The sequence below is a fragment of the Neoarius graeffei genome, chromosome 13, assembly GCF_027579695.1.
Source record: "Neoarius graeffei isolate fNeoGra1 chromosome 13, fNeoGra1.pri, whole genome shotgun sequence".
Taxonomy (NCBI): domain Eukaryota; kingdom Metazoa; phylum Chordata; class Actinopteri; order Siluriformes; family Ariidae; genus Neoarius; species Neoarius graeffei.
In genome coordinates, this window is record NC_083581.1 from 9,774,412 (window position 1) to 9,787,022 (window position 12,611).

The following is a 12,611-nucleotide window of genomic DNA, read 5'->3' on the forward strand; positions in this document are numbered from 1 at the left end:
TGAACAAGAGAGCCGCTCAAGACGAGAAAATATCCACTTATATGGGGTTCCCGAAGGAGCCGAAAAGGACTCGCTAACCATGGTTGAGTTTGTGGAAAAATTGTTTGGGGAAAACCTCGACGTAACGGACTCTGCAAATAGAGAGAGCCCACCGTGCACTTGGACCTCAGCCTCCGCCGCACGCACAGCCAAGGTCCATCCTAGTGAAGTTCTCTAGTTTCAGAACTAAAGAAATTATACTTTGCAAAGCTTGGCAAAAGAAAGGGTTGATATGGCAAGAAAACCGAATCAATGTCAACAATGACTATCCCCCACACAGTCTTCAAAAGCAGAAAGAATATGCAGAGATCAGAAAGACTCTGAAGAATCGAGGCATCCAGTTACAGACTATGTTTCCAGCCAGGCTCAAAGTTAAATACCAAGGAGTCAAGATTTACAAGACCGTAGAAGAGGCATCGCAGGATATAGTTAAGAGGGGCTTCAACGTCGAGATCGTCAGACCTCCAGAGACCATGATGGAGCAGCTACAACAACTAGGCTGGCGGAGAAGCAGACGAGCCCGCCGAATGGAAGAGAGAATACCCTCCTCAATACAGAAGTTGCAAGCCTTTAGAAGAGACCCCTCACCTGCGAACATGGACAGTGGTTTGTAATGGCAAGATTTCTCCTAAGATATTTACTTTCTTTGGAATGATGAGTGTGGCAGCGGGGGCGTGGTCTAGCATCGGTCTGTGACAGGAGGGCGGAGTCAGGGAAGTTAAGTGGCAGAATCACTACACCTGTTGTTAATTGATGTGTTTGTGTGTCTTCCCAGTGACCGCGCCGTTCTTAAGGAGAGAGAGTGAGAGCAGAGGGGCTCTCTCCACAACCAGACAGCTGATGTGTGTGCGTGTGTCTGAGTGTGTGTTTGCAGCTGAAAAGCTGAATAAAGAGAGTTTTTGTGAACTCAGTTCTGTCCTGCCGTCCTTCTGTGCTCCACCCATTTACACGAACTGCCACAGTGGTGCCGAAACCCGGGAATGAGCACAGAAGACAACAGCCCCATGGAGTCCTCCACCTTCGCCAACCTGATCCACGCCCTCGCCACGGCCCAACAGAGCCAGCACCAGGTGCTGCTTGCCCTCCAAAAGGAGCAAGAACAACGGTTCTAGGCCCTGGTGCTGGCGCAACAGGAAGATCATCGGGCGTTCCGGCACCTCCTCACGTCCGCGAGGTCCACCAACTCCACTGCCGCGGGCCCTTCCCCCCTCACCCTCACGAAGATGGGCCCGCAGGACGACCCCGAGGCATTCTTCACGCTCTTTGAGCAGGTAGCAGAGACCTCGGGGTGGCCGGTGGAACAGCGCGCGGAGCGCCTCCTCCCCCTGCTAACGGGAGAGGCGCAGCTGGCCGCGCTACAGCTCCCTGCCGACCGCCGGCTGGCCTACACGGACCTTCGCCGGGCCATCCTCCAGCGGGTGGGACGCACCCCGGAGCAACATCATCAGCGTTTCCGCGCTCTGCGCTTGGAGGAAGTCGGCCGGCCATTCGCGTTTGGCCAGCAACTCCGGGACGCCTGCTGGCAGTGGTTGAGGGCCGACAGCTGCGACGCCGAGGGACTCATCGACCAGGTGGTACTGGAACAGTTCGTTGGGTGTCTACCAGCAGGAACCGCAGAGTGGGTCCAGTGCCACCGCCCGGCGTCGCTGGATCAGGCAATCGAGCTGGCGGAGGATCATCTGGCGGCTGTCCCAACAGCAGGACAGCAGACGACCTCTTCTCTTCTCTCCTCTCTCTCTCTCCCCTCCTCCTGTGTCTTCTCCTCGCCCCATTCCCCCACCGCGGAGACGGGGGCCGGTGCCACCTCAGCCGGCCCGCCGCACCCGCGGTGCCCTTCCGTGTCTCCCTTCTGTGTCTGTCTCTCCCCCCCCTCAGGTGAGTGAGCCCCAGAGCACTAGTGCAGAGAGGAAGCCCGGGCCGGTTTGCTGGCGCTGCGGGGAACCGGGCCACCTCCAACAGCAGTGCTCGATAATGGAGGTGGGCGCGGTGGTTCGGATCCCCAATGCGCCAGGAGCCGCCCTCGATTGGGCCGGAGCGTATCGCATACTGGTGAGTATCCAAGGGGATACATATCAGGCGTTGGTGGATTCGGGCTGTAATCAGACCTCAATCCACCAAAACCTGGTGCAAGACGAGGCATTGGGGGGAGCACAATTGGTGAAGGTGTTGTGTGTGCACGGGGATGTTCACAACTACCCTTTAGTGTCGGTCCACGTTATTTTCAGAGGGGAAAAATTTATAGTGAAGGTGGCGGTTAATCCTCGCCTTACCCACTCTTTAATTTTGGGGACTGATTGGCCGGGATTTCGGGGTTTAATGACACACTTAGTCAAGAGTGGGTCCTGCCATTTGACAGGGGGAGGTCCCGGTGTCGCTTTGGCGGGAGCAGCTGTCACAGAGCCGTCTACGTCATCTCCGCGCCAGAGTGAGGAGCCGCCGGCTCCTCCTCTCTCTATTGGGGAATCCCTCGTGGATTTCCCGTTAGAGCAATCGCGAGACGAGACTCTGCGGCATGCTTTTGACCAAGTGAGAGTAATCGATGGTCAAACGCTCCAGCCGAACGCCACCCCGTCCTTCCCCTACTTCGCAATTATGAAGGATAGATTATACCGAGTGACGCAGGACACTCAAACTAAAGAGCGAGTCACACAGCTTTTAATTCCGAAGAGCCACCGGGAATTGGTATTCCAGGCGGCTCAATTTAATCCCATGGCTGGACACTTAGGGCAGGATAAAACACTAGCCCGAATAATGGCCCGATTCTACTGGCCGGGGATTCGCGGCGATGTCCGTAGGTGGTGTACGGCATGCCGCGAATGCCAGTTAGTAAATCCAGCGGCCATTCCAAAAGCGCCTTTGCGCCCTCTACCGTTAATCGAGACCCCGTTCAAAAGAATTGGGATGGATCTCGTTGGGCCATTAGATCGGTCAACACAAGGGTACCGCTTTATATTAGTTCTGGTGGACTATGCAACGCGATACCCGGAAGCAGTGCCTCTTCGCAATATCTCAGCACGCAGTATTGCGGAGGCGCTCTTCCGCGTCATCTCCTGAGTTGGAATCCCGAAAGAGATTCTGACTGATCAAGGCACCTCGTTTATGTCACAAACACTGAATGAACTGTATGGGTTATTAGGTTTAAGCCGATCCGCACCAGCGTTTATCACCCACAAACGGACGGCTTAGTGGAACAGTTTAATAGCACCCTTAAAAACATAATTAAGAAATTTGTAAGTGAAGACGCGCGTAACTAGGATAAATGGCTCGAACCCTTGCTCTTTGCAGTGCGAGAGGTCCCCCAAGCCTCCACGGGGTTCTCCCCGTTTGAATTATTATATGGGCGTAAGCCGCGCGGCATTTTAGACGTGCTGCGAGAAAATTGGGAGGAGGGACCTTCACCAAGCAAAAATGAAATTCAATACGTTATTGACCTGCATGCAAAACTTCACACACTCACACAACTAACCCAGGAGAATTTGTGGCAGGCCCAAGAATGGCAAACCCGCCTGTACGACAAGGGTACGCGCCTTAGAGAGTTTGCACCGGGAGAGAAAGTACTCGTACTGTTGCCCACATCGAGCTCTAAATTAGTCGCCAAGTGGCAAGGGCCCTTTAAGGTCACACAGCGAGTCGGGGATGTCGACTATGAGGTGAAGCGAACGGACAGGGGTGGGGCGCTACAGATTTACCACCTCAACCTACTCAAACTCTGGAATGAGGAGGTCCCCGTGGCGTTGGTGTCGGTGGTTCCGGAGAAGGCGGAGCTGGGGCCGGAGGTTCAAAAAGGAACATTAGCATCACGTCCCTCTCCGGTCCCCTGTGGAGACCACCTCTCCCCGACCCAACTCATGGAGGTTGCCCAGTTGCAGACCGAGTTTTCGGACATGTTCTCACCCCTGCCCGGCCGCACTAACCTCATAGAGCACCACATTGAGACGCCCCCGGGGGTGGTAGTGCGTAGCCGCCCTTACAGATTACCCGAACACAAGAAAAAGGTGGTTCGGGAAGAACTCGAGGCCATGCTTGAAATGGGCATCGTCGAGGAGTCCCACAGTGACTGGAGCAGCCCGGTGGTCTTGGTACCCAAGGCCGACGGGTCAGTCCGGTTCTGTGTGGACTATAGAAAAGTAAACGCGGTGTCTAAATTCGATGCGTACCCAATGCCTCGTATTGATGAGTTGCTCGATCGGCTAGGCACGGCTCGTTTTTACTCGACACTGGATTTAACAAAGGGTTATTGGCAGATCCCCTTGACTCCATTATCCCATGAAAAAACGGCCTTTTCCACACCGTTCGGCTTACACCAATTCGTCACACTTCCTTTTGGGCTGTTTGGGGCGCCTGCTACATTTCAGCAGCTGATGGACAGGGTCCTCCGCCCCCACACCACCTATGCGGCCGGCCGCGTACTTAGATGATAACATTATTTATAGTAATGACTGGCCGCGGCACCTACAACACCTGAGGGCCATCCTTAGGTCGCTGAGGCGGGCGGGTCTCACGGCCAACCCGAAGAAGTGTGCGATTGGGCGGGTGGAAGTACAGTATCTGGGCTTCCACTTGGGCAACGGGCAGGTGCGTCCCCAAATTAACAAGACTGCAGCGATTGCGGCCTGCCCGAGGCCCAAGACCAAAAAGGGGGTGAGACAGTTCCTGGGGCTGGCTGGCTATTATCGTAGGTTTATACCTAATTATTCGGACGTCACCAGCCCGCTGACTGATCTGACTAAAAAGGGGGCACCAGATCCGGTCCAGTGGACGGAGCAATGCCAGCGGGCTTTTTCTAAGGTTAAGGCTGCACTGTGTGGGGGGCCACTTTTACACTCCCCTGACTTTTCTCTCCCCTTTATGTTGCAGACGGATGCGTCGGACAGAGGGCTGGGGGCCGTTTTGTCCCAGCAGGTGGAGGGGGTGGATCGCCTTGTCTTGTACATTAGCCGCAAGTTGTCGGTGCGTGAGGGGAAACTACAGTACCATCGAGAAGGAGTGCCTGGCGATCAAGTGGGCAGTCCTCGCCCTCCGGTACTACCTGCTGGGACGCCCTTTCACCCTCTGTTCGGACCACGCGCCCCTCCAGTGGCTCCACCGCATGAAGGATGCCAATGCGTGGATCACCCGTTGGTATCTGGCACTCCAACCCTTTAACTTCAAGGTGATCCACAGGCCGGGGGCGCAGATGGTCGTGGCGGACTTCCTCTCCCATCAAGGGGGGGGGAGTCGGCTGCGGGCCGGACGGCTGCCCGGCCTGAGTTGGGCGGTGGGGGTATGTGGCAGCGGGGGCGTGGTCTAGCATCGGTCTGTGACAGGAGGGCGGAGTCGGGGAAGTTAAGTGGCAGAATCACTACACCTGTTGTTAATTGATGTGTTTGTGTGTCTTCCCAGTGACCGCGCCCTTCTTAAGGAGAGAGAGTGAGAGCAGAGGGGCTCTCTCCACAACCAGACAGCTGATGTGTGTGCGTGTGTCTGAGTGTGTGTTTGCAGCTGAAAAGCTGAATAAAGAGAGTTTTTGTGAACTCAGTTCTGTCCTGCCGTCCTTCTGTGCTCCACCCATTTACACGAACTGCCACAATGAGTTTACATATTTGACTGTTTTGCTGAGTTAGAAGAAATGTGATTTTTTTTTTTGTGCCTTTAGTGACCAGGTAATTGAAATTGAATAAGAATCGGGATAACCATGGACAATTGAGCCTTTCTGTGACGTCATATCTGAGGGCCCCCCCACTTTGTATGGAGTGGGAGGCTTTCCTTCAAAACCACTTATTACCATCAGGTGTAAGGTTGTAAGTAAGACCTGCAACATGGAAGATCTTGTTGTACTTTTATTTTTATTTTCTATCTACTTTTTTGTTAAATGTTCAGTATTTGTTCATGTACGGTTATTCTATACTGTTCAGGGGATGTTCTACACTCAAATGAAGGACACGATTATTGATTTAACTTAGATGTAAAACATAAGAATAGCCTCCTATAATGTAAATGGGATACATAACCCAGTCAAGAGACGGAAAATTTTGTCTAAACTTAAGAAAGACAGAGTCCAAATAGCCTATCTTCAAGAAACACATCTTAACGATACTGAACATGTTAAACTAAGCAGAATGGGTGTTAAACATGTACAATTGTGCTCATAAGTTTACATACCCTGGCAGAATCTATGATTCTTTGACCATTTTTCAGAGAATATGAATGATAACACAAAAACATCTTTTCCACTCATGCTTAGTGGTTGGGTGAAACCATTTATTGTCAAACGACTGTGTTTTCTCTTTTTAAATCATAATGACAACAGAAACTACCCAAATGACCCTGATCAAAAGTTCACATACCCTGGTGATTTTGGCCTGATAACATGCACAGAAGTTGACACAAATGGGTTTGAATGGCTACTAAAGGTAACGTCCTCACCTGTGATCTGTTTGCTTTTAATCAGTGTGTGTGCATAAAAGCTGAGTGAGTTTCTGGGATCCAGACAGACTCTTGCATCTTTCATCCAGCCACTGACATTTCTGGATTCTGAGTCATGGGGAAAGCAAAAGAATTGTCAATGGATCTACGGGAAAAGGTAGTTGAACTGTATAAAACAGGAAAGGGATACAAAAAGATATCCAAGGAATTGATGATGCCAGTCAGCAGTGTTCAAACTGTGATTAACAAATGGAAAATCAGGGGCACTGTTAAAACCAAGCAAATGCCACAAAGTATCTCGCCTACAATATGCCAAACAGCACAGAGACAAGCCTCAAAACTTCTGGAACAAGGTAATTTAGGAGTGATGAGACCAAAATTGAACTTTTTGGCCACAACCATAAACGTTACATTTGGAGAGGTGTCAACAAGGCCTATGATGAAAGGAACACCATTCCTACTGTAAAGCACGGAGGTGGATCGCTGATGTTTTGGGGATGTGTGAGCTACAAAGGCACAGGAAACTTGGTCAAAGTTGAAGGAAAGATGAATGCAGCACGTTATCAGCAAATACTGGAGGCAAATTTGCACTCATCAGCCCGGAAGCTGCGCATGGGGCATACTTGGACGTTCCAACATGACAACGATCCAAAACACAAGGCCAAGTCGACCTGTCATTGGCTACAGCAGAACAAAGTGAAGGTTCTGGAGTGGCCATCTCAGTCTCCTGACCTCAATATCATTGAGCCACCCTGGGGAGATCTCAAGCGCGCAGTTCATGCAAGACAGCCCAGGAATTTACAGGAACTGGAGGCTTTTTGCCAAGAAGAATGGGCAGCTTTACCATCTGAGAAAATAAAGAGCCTCATCCACAACTACCACAAAAGACTTCAGGCTGTCATTGATGTTAGAGGGGGCGATACACGGTATTAAGAACTGGGTTATGTAAACTTTTGATCAGGGTCATTTGGATGTTTTTTTGTTATTATGATTTAAAAATAGAAAACACAGTTGTTTATCAATAAATGGCTTCACCCAACCACTTACCATGAGTGGGGAAAAAAGTTTTTGTGTTATCATTCATATTCTCTGAAAAAAGGCCAAGAAAGCAAAAATTCTGCCAGGGTATGTAAACTTATGAGCACAACTGTATACTCCTCTTCCTACAAGTCTGGACATAAAAGAGGGGTAGCTATACTGATATCAAGAGGGGTGAACTATGAACACATGTCAGAACTCACAGACCCAGAGGGCAGGTTTGTAATGATAATAGGTAAGCTAGAAGGTACCACTGTTAGTCTTCTAAACGTGTACGCCCCCCAGGCAGTGATTGGAGGTTTTATAGGAAAATGTTTGATTTGATGGCAACTAGAGCATAAGGGGTTGTTATCTGTGGTGGAGACTTTAACATGCATCTGAATCCAAAACTAGATGTTTCTAGTGGTAAGTCAGATACAAAACTCATAAATAAGAGAATCCTTGCTTTGATGAGGGAGTTGGGAATTGTAGACATATGGAGAGAATTATATCCCACCAGTCGGGACGACACTTATTACTTCCCACCACATGCAGTTTACACTATAATAGATTTTTTTTTTACCTTCAGCAAAGACCTGCATATGATAGAAAGATGTGATATAGGTCGTATGACTCTTTCAGACCATAGCCCTGTGTTTCTATCTCTGAGCTTGAACAGGGGGCAAAGATCTACATTGTGGAGACTAAATTCATTCATTCATTCATCTCTAGCCGCTTTATCCTTCTACAGGGTCACAGGCAAGCTGGAGCCTATCCCAGCTGACTATGGGCGAAAGGTGGGGTACACCCTGAACAAGTTGCCAGGTCATCACAGGGCTGACACATAGACACAGACAACCATTCACACCTACGGTCAATTTAGAGTCACCAGTTAACCTAACCTGCATGTCTTTGGACTGTGGGGGAAACCGGAGCACCCGGAGGAAACCCACGCGGACACGGGGAGAACATGCAAACTCCGCACAGAAAGGCCCTCGCCGGCCCCGGGGCTCGAACCCAGGACCTTCTTGCTGTGAGGCGACAGCGCTAATCACTACACCACCATGCCGCCGAGACTAAATTCAAATATATTAAATAATACACAGACCAAGGAGTACCTGACAAGAGAAATAAACACATTCTTAGACATAAATGATAATTGGGAAGTGTCGCCAGTTATCCTTTGGGACACACTTAAAGCAGTTATGTGGGGCAAAATCATTGCCACCACCTCATATATGAAGAAGCTAAGAAGACAAAAGCTTCAAGGTCTTGAGAGTAAACTAAAGCACCTACAAAGGGTCCACATTGACACTTTAGATGACAGGGTGAAACAAGAAATGAAAGAGATAAGGCGTGAGATAGAAGAAATAAGAAGACAAGAAATTTAAAATAAATTAATATTTTTAAAACAGCAGTATTATGAGGCTGGAGGGAAGGCAACAAAACTTCTATCATACAAACTAAAAAAGCAGCAAGCAGATAATCCCATTCATAAGATACGGATTCCAGAGTCAGGGATAACTGAACACAGGCTAGAGAAAATTCAACAGACCTTTGAAAAATTCTACAAAACACTCTATTCTCAACCACATATTGGTAACGCCCCTCATATTGACTCATTCTTGGCCTCTCTTGATTTACCCTCCATCTCTGAAGAAGAAAATATAGTGTTAACATTGTAAATAACAATTGAAGAATTAAACTCAGCCATCTCCAGATTGAAGGCAAACAAGTCACCAGGCCCAGATGGTTTCACTGCTGAGTGGTATACAACCCCGATTCCAAAAAAGTTGGGACAAAGTACAAATTGTAAATAAAAACGGAATGCAATGATGTGGAAGTTTCAAAATTACATATTTTATTCAGAATAGAACATAGATGACATATCGAATGTTTAAACTGAGAAAATGTATCATTTAAAGAGAAAAATTAGATCATTTTAAATTTCATGACAACAACACATCTCAAAAAAGTTGGGACAAGGCCATGTTTACCACTGTGAGACATCCCCTTTTCTCTTTACAACAGTCTGTAAATGTCTGGGGACTGAGGAGACAAGTTGCTCAAGTATAAGGATAGGAATGTTAACCCATTCTTGTCTAATGTAGGATTCTAGTTGCTCAACTGTCTTAGGTCTTTTTTGTCGTATCTTCCGTTTTATGATGCGCCAAATGTTTTCTATGGGTGAAAGATCTGGACTGCAGGCTGGCCAGTTCAGTACCCGGACCCTTCTTCTACACAGCCATGATACTGTAATTGATGCAGTATGTGGTTTGGCATTGTTATGTTGGAAAATGCAAGGTCTTCCCTGAAAGAGACGTCATCTGGATGGGAGCATATGTTGCTCTAGAACCTGGATATACCTTTCAGCACTGATGGTGTCTTTCCAGATGTGTAAGCTGCCCATACCACAAGCACTAATGCAACCCCATACCATCAGAGATGCAGGCTTCTGAACTGAGCGCTGATAACAACTTGGGTCGTCCTTCTCCTCTTTAGTCCGAATGACATGGCGTCCCTGATTTCCATAAAGAACTTCAAATTTTGATTCGTCTGACCACAGAACAGTTTTCCACTTTGCCACAGTCCATTTTAAATGAGCCTTGGCCCAGAGAAGACGTCTGCGCTTCTGGATCATGTTTACATACGGCTTCTTCTTTGAACTATAGAGTTTTAGCTGGCAACAGCGGATGGCACGGTGAATTGTGTTCACAGAAAATGTTCTCTGGAAATATTCCTGAGCCCATTTTGTGATTTCCAATACAGAAGCATGCCTGTACCTGTATGTGATGCAGTGCCGTCTAAAGGCCAATTTATACTGACAACCCAGTCCTCGCAGATAGCGTCGCAGACAGTGTCTGCGTAGCCCCCCCCACCTTCGCAGACGCTCTGCGCGCACCTCCCAAAAATTGTGACCACCGCAGAAGCCTCGCAGACAGCATCACAGACAAGAGGGCTCTGACTGGTCCACTCTACATCCGCTGTACACGCACTTCCGCTTCCCTACTTTCCCGGTTTGGTTTGTTTTCACGACCGGCATTTTTAAAAACACAAGCGAAGATGGAGCAGCACGAAGAGCGGTTGATTGAGGAAGTACGTACATCTATACGACTCCAGTTCTAGTCATTATAAAAAAAAAAAGTTCTAGTCATTATAAGTAACCGGAGGATAAACACTCCACTAACCACACCCACCAACTACTCCTAGCGACTTCGTGCCCCCTTGCATTGTGCCGGTGAATAACATCGCGCACGCCCATTACTCCCCGCTCAACAGTAAATTACAACTGTCTGCGAAAAGCTATCTGCGAAAGCCTTGTCGCAAGAGCATGCAGAGGCCTTAAGGGCCCGAAGATCACAGGCACCCAGTATGGTTTTCCGGCCTTGACCCTTACGCACAGAGATTCTTCCAGATTCTCTGAATCTTTTGATGATATTATGCACTGTAGATGATGATATGTTCAAACTCTTTGCAATTTTACACTGTCGAACTCCTTTCTGATATCGCTCCACTATTTGTCGGCACAGAATTAGGGGGATTGGTGATCCTCTTCCCATCTTTACTTCTGAGAGCCGCTGCCACTCCAAGATGCTCTTTTTATACCCAGTCATGTTAATGACCTATTGCCAATTGACCTAATGAGTTGCAATTTGGTCCTCCAGCTGTTCCTTTTTTGTACCTTTAACTTTTCCAGCCTCTTATTGCCCCTGTCCCAACTTTTTTGAAATGTGTTGCTGTCATGAAATTTCAAATGAGCCAATATTTGGCATGAAATTTCAAAATGTCTCACTTTCGACATTCGATATGTTGTCTATGTTCTATTGTGAATACAATATCAGTTTTTGAGATTTGTAAATTATTGCATTCCGTTTTTATTTACAATTTGTACTTTGTTCCAACTTTTTTGGAATCGGGGTTGTAGAACTATGTGAGAGAAGTTGATCCCAACACTACTATGGAGTCAATTTTGTGCCAAAATGTTCATAAAATACTTTTGAAATATCAAACAAAAATGACAAATCAAAATACAAAAAAAGAAAAAAAAGTCAATTTTTTTAGACTGGCAAACAAATTATTCGTGTAATCGTGCAAAATATCAGTCTATTACTCTTCAGAAACCTTTTATTTTTGTTCCGCGTCTTTCTCAGTTTTGTTTGACGTAATTTATTTTGGTTGTGATTCCAGCTTTCTCGTTTGCGCTCCCTGACTTTTTGCTTGCAGTTTTGGCACAAACTTCACGTGTGGGTGGGCTGTCCAGGAATGCATTCCCATTGGGTAACTTGTGTTTGACTGACAGCTACGCTCAGCCATTCCCTACTCGGATTTTGGCGGACTGTTTGACGAGTGACCGATCCATTGACAGTAAACAAGGATCGAGTGGACTTCAGTGGCGACTATGATATTGAATTTACACTTTGTTGAATTAATTCAATATCATAGTCACCACTGAAGTCCACTCATCCTTGTTTACCATCAATGGATCGGTCACTCATCAAACAGTCTGCCAGAAACCGAGTAGGAAATAGCTGCAACAGCCTCCGGGGAATGGCTGAGCGTAGCTGTCAGTCAAACACAAGTTACCCAATGGGAATGCATTCCTGGACAGCCCACCCACTGGTGGGTAGACTGATGTAACTGTCAGTGCACGGTCAAGGTAAACCTGTAGATGGCAGTAATGCAACACTGGATGCCAGCTGCCGTAAAACCCAAAAGAAGAAGAAGAAGAAGAAGGTAAACCTGCACATGCGTAAACTGGACTTCCTCTGTCTGCTTGACTGCATGAAGCAAGTGATTTCATGCACATTATTTGCTAGGGAATCCCCTCAAATTAAATAACTTCACAGCCACAGAATGGCCCGTTTTGTTTTGGAGGTTTTTTTTGTTGTTGTTTTCTTTTGAGATATTACAGAAATAAACATATATCATGATCAAATTTCAGAGGGAACTAAATTTCACTGATTTTATGAAATCGAAAGGCTGTCTAGCTTTAAATTGAAGTCACAACTTTTTTTATTTTTGGCCAGGCAGTGTAGTTTATTGTTATTATGTTTACAGCATTTAGCAGACATCCTTATCCAGAACAACCTGCAGTAGTGCTCTGGAGTCTATCAAAAACACATCTTAATGCTAGTTCAGGAGCGACAGGG